The sequence below is a fragment of the Neophocaena asiaeorientalis genome, unplaced genomic scaffold (assembly GCF_003031525.2).
Source record: "Neophocaena asiaeorientalis asiaeorientalis breed wild unplaced genomic scaffold, Neophocaena_asiaeorientalis_V1.1 scaffold196, whole genome shotgun sequence".
Lineage (NCBI taxonomy): Eukaryota > Metazoa > Chordata > Mammalia > Artiodactyla > Phocoenidae > Neophocaena > Neophocaena asiaeorientalis.
Window position 1 is genome coordinate 4337581 of NW_020173929.1, and position 12021 is coordinate 4349601.

The 12021-nt window shown below is 45.8% G+C and overlaps 1 protein-coding gene across 1 annotated transcript in view; it reads left to right on the plus strand.

Annotated features, from left to right (window-relative positions):
* The window catches only part of LDLRAD3 (low density lipoprotein receptor class A domain containing 3), a 178945-nt gene that overhangs the window by 161380 nt on the left and 5544 nt on the right, over positions 1-12021 (plus strand). The gene's annotated exons all lie outside the window — the stretch shown is intronic.

Sequence of the window (12021 nt, forward strand, 5' to 3'; positions counted from 1 at the left end):
TGGCTGAACCTCCTTACCCTCTGGCTCTGGGTGGGTTTGGCCAGGAGGAAACATCAGCAAGAGGTTGGAGGGTAGAAAACAAAAGGTCAGAATATCTGTACCCCCAGCTCCCTGCCTGCAGGCCGCAGATTGGCGAAGGGCGCATTCCTCCCCCAAAGGCCTCAGCTCCCGTGGGTCCCACCCGATTCCAGAAGCCACATCCTCACCCTATCAGGCCAGAGGCTGGGAACAGCTTCCCACTGTCCCTTCGTTAAACTCTTAAACTCTTTCTGTCCCCCCTCTGCGCCGGGACCGAAACACAAGACCCCATTGTGTGCAGAACGAATAGCCCTTCCCTGGGGTGCAGGGGACCAGGTCATTGTGTTAGATTTTCTGAAATCTCCAGAAGCCATGAATTTGTTCATGGTCAATAAAACTCCCCCTCGGGGAGTAATGATTCTATTACCAGCCCTTTCCCCTAAATTATTCAGAAACTTTTCTGCACTCAGAAGCTCCAAGTGTGTACGCTCAGCATTTCCCTGGGTAATAAGGTTTACCAGACAGCTGTAGCACCGAGGAGCAGGGGCCACAGTGAACTCGAGGATCCGGAGAACTGACCCAAGGCAGCCTTGGGCTCTTTGCGCATTTGAACAGGATCAGCTCCCGCCTGCTGGGTTTTGTCAGGTGTCAGGACGGCAGGGTGTCGGACAACCCTCCCAATGGAGGGAATCTCTCGTTTCACGTGCAGGAGCTGCTGCACGGTCCGAGGCTCCTGGTGCTTGGCCGACTTCAGTCAGTGATGGGGATGCTGGCCCATAACTGGGTGTGGCCTGGAGGCAAGTACCTGTGCTGCTCAGAGGAGGAGGGGCGCTAGGCAGTCGCCCCTCACCTCCTGCCTCTTAAGTTAGCAGCGACAGCCGCAGAACTTCCTCCAACAGCTTACCCAAAGGTCAGGCATGCCCCCGTGCTATGGAAAGACAACTTCCGGAATGTGATGTATGTTCTGTCCATCTCAGCAAAGCACCAGGGCTGGTGAAATAGCCACATCGTCTCAGGAAGCATCACAGTATACATTTACCTGGTCAAGGCTCTGAAAAGTCCCGTAATGATAGCTATTAATATCTAGGCTTTGTTGAGTATTTACTATGTGCCAAAGTTCTAAACTCTTGATTTTAATGTATTTTCCATAAAACAACCCTGTGGGGTGAACTCTACTATTATCCCGCTTCACGGATGAGGATTTTGAGGCACAGGAGGTAGAGTAACTTGTCCTAGGTCACACAGCCAGTAAGTGGCAAAGCCAAGGATTGAATCTAGACAGTTTGGTTCCAGAGCCTGCACTCTGAACAGCTACAAAGAAAGTGGTTTAATTTGTCGAATCCACTTTTTCTCATACCTCTTTGACCAAGGTACACTTTGTCATGAAATACCTCTTACATCTCACAGAAGACATTTCAGAATATATTGATCAGTGTCATTGGAGCTACTGGAGCAATGATTCCATTGCTTCTCATTGCTCATTGCGTCGATAAGCAATGACTTATCGCTTATCCAAGAGAGATAAGGTGGGTGACAACTGGACAGGACAAGCGGGAGAGGGGAGGGCATATAGAACTACCTGGGACAGGGTGGTGACTTCTGGCATCAGACTCCTGGGCACAAATACTAGTTGTACCACTTGTTTGCTTTGTGACCTTCAGTAAGTTACTTAACCTCTCTGGGCTTCAGTTTCCCCATCTGTAAAAAAAGGGTTGTCGTAAGGTTGAAGTGAGATCATACATACAGGATGAAGATTAGCAGTAGGGGGCCCAGTTCTCATGCCTCAGCTTCAAGGTTGCCCTCATTTTCTTATTCAACGTTTGACTCTTTCTGTAAATGGAGAGATTGTGAATTACTGTGTTTCAAAGTCAGTTTACAGATATCAAAAAATACGTGTGGAATACCTACTGTGTTTACAAGGCTGCATTTGGCCCTGAGTAGGGCTCCAAGAAGGGGAGAGCCCGGCCTTTGCCCACCAGGAACTCCTCTTCATGGTGGGAGACAGGGGTGAACATGAAAGAAAGTCATAGGTGAAGAGCAAGGATTCTGGAACCAGACTGGCTGGGTTTCTCCCTGTTCCCTCTCTAATTAGCTCTAACAAAGCTATTGATCATAACCCAGGTGCACGGAGGACTTGGGCAAGTGACTTAACCTCCCTGCTCCCCCATTTCCTCCTCTGTAAAATAATGGTCTACTTCACAGGGTGCTCTCTTTGGTTCCCAGGGCCGCCAAAACAAATTGCTACTACCTCAGTGGCTTAAAACAACAGAAATTTATGTTCTCACAGTTCTGGAGACCAGAAGTCCAAAATGCAGGTACTGTCAGGGTTGGTTCTTTGTGGGGGCTCTGAGGGAGAATCACATCTCTCCTCACTTCGGCTGGCTGCCTGCAATTCTTGGTGTTCTTGGCTTGGGGGCTGCAAGATTCCAATCTCTGCTTCCGTCTCCATATGGCCTTTTCCCTTGTCTGTTTCTGGGTCTTCTCCTTTTCTGTCCCTCATAAGGACACTCTGAGAGTCCAGCCTAATTCATCTCAAGATCTTTACCTTAATTATATCTTCAGAGATCCTTATTCCAAATAAGGTCACATTCTGAGGTTGCTAGTAGACATATCTTTCGGGGGGACACCATTCAACTCACTGCAGGTGGTTTGAGGATTACAGAATCAGAGGTCATATGTGTGAACACATAAGGTATTGCTGATAGGTTGAGAGCTGCAATGATAGTCATTATGATGATATCATGAAGATTACTCTGTTTTTGAGTTCACAGCAAACATGGATGGTGGTTGTTAGTATTATTTGTATTATTATTTCTTTCAAATCAGGAGGGGGCAACAGGTCACAAAGCAAATAGCAATGCAACATTCCAACTCTGGACTTCTCTCCCCACATCCTCCAGGGGGGTTGATACTGGGAAGCCAAGGTGGGGAAGGCTGCGGAGTCTGAATGCGTGGCTGGGGAGGGTGATGTGAGCCATTCAGGGTCCTGGATCTGAAGAATTTTATAAGAATGACACAGCGACAGAGCTGGGTCGTGTTCAATCTGATGAGAGTATTGCAGAAGGGTTAGAGGACAAAGAGACTAAAGATAGTAAGACCGCAACGAGGTTTCTCTTCCTGGCCTGGGCCTGATGGAGACCAGAAGCAGAGTCTAGAGAAGCCCTGCACAGCAGCAGTTGACCACGCTTGGTGGCTCAGTGTGGACAGAGAAAAGGAGAGCGTTCAAGACAGCCCCGGAGGCTAGATGGCCAGGGAAACACAGTCCATCCTAAGAAATCGTTGTACCAGTGGCCACAGACTAATTTACTCAACCTCTGTGTTGGGCACTGAGTATAGAAGTAGACCAGCAAGCCTGGCCCTCCCCTCATGGCTCTCATGGTCTGGTTGGTCTGCCTGAATGTTGTTGTGGCATTGTTTGTCAGAGCACCAAAAAAAAAAAAAAAAAAAAGCAACCAAAATGTACATCAGTAGGGAATTGGTGAAATTGTGACGTGCCTATATAATGGGATACTACATAGCTCCTTCTTCACAAAGGTGTGCGTGAGTGAGGAAGATGTCCATTTGTAGAAATGTCTGTACAGCATGAAGAAAAGCACGTGCATACATACACAAAGAAGAGTTTTGAGGGATCTGTACTTAGCAGGTCAGCAAACTACGGCCAGTGGGCTGAATCTGATCTGCTGCCTGTTTTTTGTTTGGTTGGTTTTTCTTTTTTTAATCTTGCATTTTATTTGACGCAACAGTTTTTGAAGCAATATCTACTTGATGTTTTAAAATAACTTTTGATCTATGAAAATTATGTATAGTCAATGGTTATTCAGGCTTAATGAAGATATTCAGGCATTTTTACACATAAAAGATGTCAAGAAATAAGATCTTCCTGAAACTGAATTAAAAGAACACTTACAACGAAATCATTTGTAAAATGTAATAATTGTTTTCTCTGCCTTAGCTGGAAGTTTTAAGAGCTATTATCTCTTCCTGAAGGATTATTAATCTGAAGTGAATACATTCCTAAAAATGTTTCCTTGTTAAAATCTAATGCATGGTCACCTACATGCATGTAATACAAACGTAATTCTCAAAATAAGAGAAAATAAACAATGGCTTGGAGAAATCTATGAAATGATAGTTTCTCAGCGGTTGGTCTGGCTGGCTGTCTTTTTTAATCAAGTTTGGGACACAAATACACTCATTCATTGATGTACTATTTGTAATGCTTTTGCACTACAGAGACAGAGTTGAGTGGTTGTAGCTGAAACTGTACAGCACACAGATCATAAAATATTTACTATCTGACCCTTGACAGAAAATTTGCCAACCCCTAGTCTACACCAAACTGTGAACTGTTTTTTTTCTAGTAGGTGTAAGGGGGGAGGGAGAGGTTGTCTGTCATGAACATTTCTATATTACTTAAAATTTTAATTCTAATATATTTTTGTAATCAGAAAAATTCCATTTGGAAGAAAAGAGAGCATGCAGGACTCACACTCCCTGATTTTGAGACTTGCTATAAAGCTGTAGTTCTCAGCACAATTACTGGCATAAGGATTGGCATGTAGCTTAATCAAACAGAATAGATCATTTAGAAATAGACCCAGCCTTGTATGCACAATTGATTTTCAACAAAGGTGCCAAGGTTATTCAATAAAAAAGGATAGGCTTTTCAACAAATGGTACTGGAACAATTGGATATCCAAAGGGATGGGGGGGGAAAGGACATTGAACTTCACCTTGTACCATAAACAGAAATTAACTTGCAGTGGATCATAGTTATAAATGTAAGAGCTAAAGCTATAAAACGTCTCCTAGGCAAAGATTTCTTGGATAGAATACAAAAAACACAGAACACGAGAGAAATAATTAATACAACGGACTTCATAAAAAAATTTGAACACTTATCTTCAAAAAGACACAGTAAAGTAGATGAAAAGCCAAGCCACAGTCTGGGAGAAAATATTTGCAAGACACACATCTGGAAAAGAACTTGTCTCCCAGAACATCTAAAGGACACTTACTACTCAATAATAAGTAGTCAGACAACCCAATTCTAAAATGGGCAAGAGATTTAAATAGGTGTTTCACCAAAGAAGATATACAGATGGCAAATCAGCACATGAACAGATACTCGTCATCATTAGTCATTGGGAAATGCAACTTAAAACCTCAGTGAGATACCACTATGCACCTGTGAGCATGGCTGAAATTGAAAAGGCTAGCTATGTTACATGCTGGGAGGATGCAGAGCGACTGGGAGAAGGCTAAGTGCTATAGCCACCTTGAAAAACAGTGTGATAGTTTTTTATAAATTAAGCATACGCTTCCCATACGACCCAGCAGCCTGCCCCTAGGTATATACCCGCCAAAATAAGAAAATATATGTCAGCACAAAGATATGCATTCCAGAAACTGGAAACAACCACTTCCCTCCCTTAACTGGTGGATGGATAAACAAATTGTGTTGCATCCAAGCAATGAATACTGCTCAACGGTCTAAAGGAATGAAATAGTAACACTCAGAGAAACCTTGGTGCACCTCAGAAGCGTTATGCCGAGCGAAAGAAGCCACACACAGTAGGCTACTTACTAGATGATTCCCTTACCTGACTTTCTGGACAGAAAAGAGATCAGTGATTCCCGAGTGGCTGTAAATGACGGGAGGGATGGAAATGTTTGATATCTTGCTTGTGGTGGTGCTTCTTGCAACTGTTACATTTGGTTACAACTCATCTAATTGTACATTTTAAAAGGGTAAGTTTTATTGTGTATCGATTATACCTCACTAAACCTGACTTTTAAAAATATTTACTCTGGAGAAAAGTTAATTTTAAAAATAAATTTTTGAAATAAAATTTTTAAAGAGGCAGTTGAGCTTTCAGGAGAATGGTAAGGCGTTGGTTTGAACAGGGCAGTGAACCTTCTAGAACAGGAATTCTGGACTCAGGGAGGGGTCCGAGTGAGTGAGTGGCAGTGAAACTCCCCCAGGAGCCCTCACACTACAGGGAGAGAAGGAAGGAAACCAGTAATGAAACCTCTACTCACATCAGCCTAGGCAAAGCCAGAGGAAGAGACAAGATGCTTATTTTTTGACTGGATAAAACAGTATAAATAATACAAAGTAGAAAAGAGTAAACAATGAAAAATACGTCTCCCTCTTGCCTCTCTTCTCTCCCAGTCGTACCAGATCTGTGTGTCCTTCTAGAAATACTCAGAACATTCTCTACTGGACTTTTTTTTTGTTGTTCAGCTTATCACGATATCTTTCAGACTGTTTCACATCAGTATATGTAGAGCTGCCCTAGTTTCTTAAATAGGTGTGGTACTGTCTGGATGCACCATCATTTATTTAGCCAGGCTGCAATTGACGGACATTTAGATCTTTCCTGATATATGTGCTATTGCGAACAATGCTTCCATGAATACTTGTATTAAAGAGTTACTTCTCGGGCTTCCCTGGTGGCGCAGTGGTTAAGAATCAGCCCACCAATGCAGGGGGCACGGGTTCGAGCCCTGGTCTGGGAAGATCCCACATGCCGCAGAGCAACTAAGCCCGTGTGCCACAGCTACTGAGCCTGCGCGTCTGGAGCCTGTGCTCTGCAACAAGAGAGGCCGCGACAGTGAGAGACCCGCGTACCGCGATGAAGAGTGGCCCCCGCTCGCCACAACTAGAGAAAGTCCTCGCACAGAAATGAAAACCCAACACAGCCAAAAATAAATAAATAAATTTATAAAAAAAAAAAAAAAAAAAAGAGTTACTTCTCATTTGTGTGAGTATATATATCTGTTAGATTCCTAAGAGTGGAATGGCTGGGTCAAAGGATATGTACTTTTTCTATTTTGATATGTATTGTTAATGTAAGTTTGTTATTTTGATCTATATTGTTAACCCCATCACCACCCTGGGTTGTACCAATTTACCCTCCCACCAGCCATGTGTGAATAATTATACCTGTTTTCCCAAGTCCTGGCCAGCAAAATGTGAACTCAGACTTCGCCTTCGCCCAGTCTGAGAGGTGAATAATCGTATCCTGTAGGAAAGGCAATTTGCATCTGGAGGAGGGAATCTTTTAGAAGCAAAGGAACCCCAAGTCACAGGTGTCAGTTGGTTTAGTCCTTCTGTCAGTCCAGATACCACCTCTGTGTGAATTAGAAGAAGGCCCTCCTCCTCAGGATGTTCACCATCTGCTCAGAAACTGTCGTGTTAGGGCTTCCCTGGTGGCGCAGTGGTTGAGAGTCCGCCTGCCGATGCAGGGGACACGGGTTCGTGCCCCGGTCCGGGAGGATCCCACATGCTGCGGAGTGGCTAGGCCCATGAGCCATGGCCGCTGAGCCTGCGCGTCCAGAGCCTGTGCTCCGCAACGGGAGAGGCCACAACAGTGAGAGGCCCACGCACCGCAAAAAAAAAACTGTCATGATAACTCCACAGATCTGTGATGACTGAGGTGACGAGCAGCCCTGGAGCACAACCTGCTCCACCACGGGCAGCAGCCAGAGCTCCCGGAAGCTCTGAGAGCACAGCGGTCCCTGGTGGTAACCAGATTGCCTGGAATTAATGCAGTAGAAGCTGCAGATACAGGACGGGAATTCAAGCTGTTTGACAGTGGAGTGAGGGCATTAGTTTGTGGGACAGCCAGAATAAATGGCAACTTCATTACCCATGGATTATGCACTTGGAACTCAGGTCCCACGCAACTCTGATATTAGTAATTTGGCCAGCGGGCTCATCAAGCTCTTCAGAAAAGTGAGTCTAGTTAATGAATTAATACACGATGACATTTTACACACAGAGCAGAAAAGAGACCAGGCACCCCTGAGTTACCTAACATCATAATGTCTCGAGCAAATGTGATCACCAATTCTCGCCTGCAAAGCATTTTACATTCCGTTCATTAAGAGCTCCCTCTTGGATTCTTAAAACCTCAGGTGGTTACCTGGAAGTCAGTGTTTTAAAATCTCTGGACCCATTTGTTTTCCATGTGAAAATCCATCCACATTTTTCCTTCAAGAAGTACATCTCGCTGGAAAGGAACTCATTCAGTTCTTATCCTCTATCCGACTCTACCTCCCAAAAGGGGATTCTCCCAGCCTCTCCCTCTGGTCCAGAGGATAAAGGAAAGAATGTGAACCCTGTGAATTCGCATCATTAGTTTGGGATGATGAAAAATCCTGGAGGTGGAAAGCGGTGGTAGTTCCACAACAATGTGAATGTACTTCATGCTGCTGAGCTGCTCACCTAAAACTGGTTAAAATTGCAAACTTTATGTTGCATATGTATTTTACCACAATAAAAAAAGAAAAGGGAATCCCTGTGTACTGTCAGTGGGAACACAAGTTGGTACAGTCACTGTGGAAAACAGTATGGAGGCTCCTCAAATATTTAAAAATAGAAATACCATGTGGTCCAGCAATTCCACTTCTGGGTGTTTATCCGAAGAAAACAAAAACACTAGTTCAAAAAGATATATGCACCCCCTGTGTTCATTGAAGCACTACTTACAGTAGCCAAGATATGGAAACAACCCATTGACAGCTGAAATAATGGATAAAGAAGATATGGTATATGTGTGTGTATACACACACACACACACACACAGGAATATTGCTCAGCCATTAAAAAAGATGAAATCTCGCCATCTGCTACAACATGGATGGGTACTGTGCTAAGTGAGGTATCAGATGGAGAAAGACAAATACTGTATGATTTCACTCATATGTAGAATATAAAATACAAACAAACAAAATAAGTGAACAGACCAAACCCAACAAAATATGTAGATGCAGAGAACAGAGTAGTGGTTACCAGAGGGGTGGGGCTGTGGGAGGAGGGCAGATGGGTAAAGGGGAGCAACCAGATGGTGACAGGTGGAAACAATTTTTGGTGGTGAGCACACTGTAGTGTATGTAGAAGTCGAAATACAATGTTGTACACATGGAACATACATAGTGTTATAAACCAGTGTTACTGCAATAAAAGAAATAGAAACAAAGGAAGGAAGGGAGGATGGGAGGGAAGGAGGGAGGAACAGCATTAACTGAGTACAGACCCTCGCCAGGCACTTTGCTCTCGGCACTTGGTGTGTAAGTTGTATTTTACGCTGCCAATAATCCAAGGAGATAGCCACTGCTGTTTACGCAGCACCACTGCCATTTTAAAGATGAGGCAGCGTTGGGGCTTCCCTCCCTGGTGGCGCAGTGGTTGAGAGTCCGCCTGCTGATGCATGGGACTCGGGTTCGTGTCCCGGTCTGGGAAGATCCCACGTGCCGCGGAGCGGCTGGGCCCGTGAGCCATGGCCGCTGAGCCTGCGCGTCCGGAGCCTGTGCTCCGCAACGGGAGAGGCCAGAATGGTCAGAGGCCCAAAGTTAAATAACTTGCTTGAACAGCAGCTAGCAGTGATGGCCCCAGAATTCGACCCTTCAGCTCTGTGCTAGAGATGAAATAAAGAGGCTCTTCTCTTTTAGGCCTGAAATCTGAAACATACACACACACACACACACATATATATATATATACACCCAGAGGCTCCCACCCAGCTTTTAATTATCTAAGCTGAGAGCAGACAGAACTCCCTCAGAACCTCTGGGTGACAGCTCATTGTCTCCAGAAAAATCCAGAGCTGCCTTTCTCCCGTAACCGTCTGCAGCACGCTTCTGCCTCCCCTCTGGGATCTTGCTTGCTTCTTTCTATACAGTTCATCATTGAAACGGTGACCGACAGGAACTTGGAGAATCTTCTTAGCCTTTAGTCCATGTCTGAGTGTGACTGGAACGAAAATTAACACAGCCTGGAGCTTGAGGGGGAAGGTCTTTCGTTGTGTCAGATTAGGCTGATGTGGGGAATCAGGAACTGTTTGTGTCGGGAAAGGAGGGGAGATGGTGTGTTGCATGGCACGTGGACTTTTGAAGGAGAAATATCTGGGTTCTCGTTCTGACTCCCCTGCTTAGTTCTTTTGTGCGCTTAGACACCTTAATTCACCTCTGAGTCAATTTGCTCATCTGAAAAACAGGAATAATAAACTAATAACAGCACCTACCTTACCAGGGTGTGTGAATACACAGATTTATTTTTCGTTGAGTTGGATGCATTTATTGGCTGTCAACTCTGTGCCAGACACCATCCTACTCACTGGAGATCCATGGTGAGCAGAGCCACGTGCAATCCAGTGATGAGGGCCCGGGACCCGAGCAGCCAGCGGACGGTGCTGCCACTTCACGTGAACCCACCAAAACCTCTTCACTGCTTCAGAGGTTGAACGGGCCCAGGGTGTGGTCGCAGACTTGCTCACTTAGGCTGCATTTAGATTATTTTTGCAGCTGGGCCGCAGCTGTGGGTAGTTGTGGATCTTCCGCAAAGAAGAGGGGTCCCCAACTTTCTACGAGGAGGGGCCACTCTGGTGTCCTATGCCAGCCTGGGCCTGGCCACCTTTGCCAGGTGTGTCCTGCTGACGGGGAAGCCTCTCCCCTGAGTGTTTGAGGTGTGGCTCCTTAGTGCACGTGGAGAGGAGGGGACTGGCAGCCTGCAGGGCTGGGGCGTGTTCCAGGCCTTCGTCCTAGGGCCTCTGAGGAAATGCGTGCCGGTTGCCTAGCTGGTCTTGGTAGGGGGCTGCAGGGCAGAGTGTCAGAGGCAAGGCTCTGAGTCAGACCACAGGGCTCAAATCAGGCACAACGCCTTACCTCCTAACCCTGTGGCCCTGGTCAGGGGACCCAAGTTCTCCAGGCTTCCTTCTTCATCTTAAAAAGAAGGCAGTTACAGCACCTACTTCACGGAGCTGCTGTGAGGCAAGTAGCTGTGATAAGACACATATTTTGTATGTCTTGAACACCCGCAGTGTGTCAGCTGTTGTTCTAAGTGCTTGATAATTATTCACTCATTTCATGCTCAGGACAGCCCAGTGAGGTGGGGACTAATACCACCCCCATTTCACAGATGAGGAAATTACAGCACAGAGAGGTTGACCACTTCCCAGAGGGCACGCAGCCAGTCAGCTGAATAGCTTGAGTTTGAACCTGGTCTGGCCCCAGAGTCCATGATTTCAGCCTGTGCTCTGCTGGCTCTCCGTCTTGAAAGTTTGGCAAAGGCCGGGCATTAAATAAATACTTTGCCGACATAAGGAACCCCAGACACACTGGCCAGTGTTCCTCACGTATGTGATACGATAAATTTCCAGAGAAAAACGGGTTTCTGTCACTGGAACTATCACTCCTGTTCCCTGGATATTATATTTCCCAGGGCTGATTTTTTTTTAACAACTTTATTGGGGTATAATTTACATGACATAAAATTTGCCCGTTTTAACTGTACAGCTCAATAAGTTTTAGTAAATGTATCAATTTGCACAGCCATCACCACATCCAGTTTTAGAACATTTCCATTTCCATCACCCGAGCAAGATCCCTGATGCCCATCACCAGTGAATCCCCATTCCCACCCCCAGCCCCTGGCAACCATTAATCGACTTTTTGTCTCTGTAAATTTGCCTTTCCTGGACACATATAAATGGAATCGTACACTATGTGGTCTCTTGTATCTGGCTTATCTTTTTTTTTTTTCTTTTTTTCTTTTTTTTGCGGTACGCGAGCCTCTCACTGTCGTGGCCTCTCCGGTTGCAGAGCACAGGCTCCGGATGCGCAGGTTCAGCGGCCATGGCTCACGGGCCCAGCTGCTCTGCGGCATGTGGGGTCTTCCCGGACCGGGGCAGGAGCCCGTGTCCCCTGCATCGGCAGGCAGACTCTCAACCACTGTGCCACCAGGGAAGCCCTGTCTGGCTTATCTTGCTTAGCACGTTTTTTTTTTTAAACGTACTTTGAATTTTATTTATTTATTTTTGGCTGTGCTGGGTCTTCGTTTCTGTGCGAGGGCTTTCTCTAGTTGTGGCAAGCGGAGGCCACTCTTCATCGCCGTGCGTGGGCTTCTCACTATCGCGGCCTCTCTTGTTGCGGAGCACAGGCTCCAGACGCGCAGGCTCAGTAGTTGTGGCTCACGGGCCTAGTTGCTCTGCAGCATGT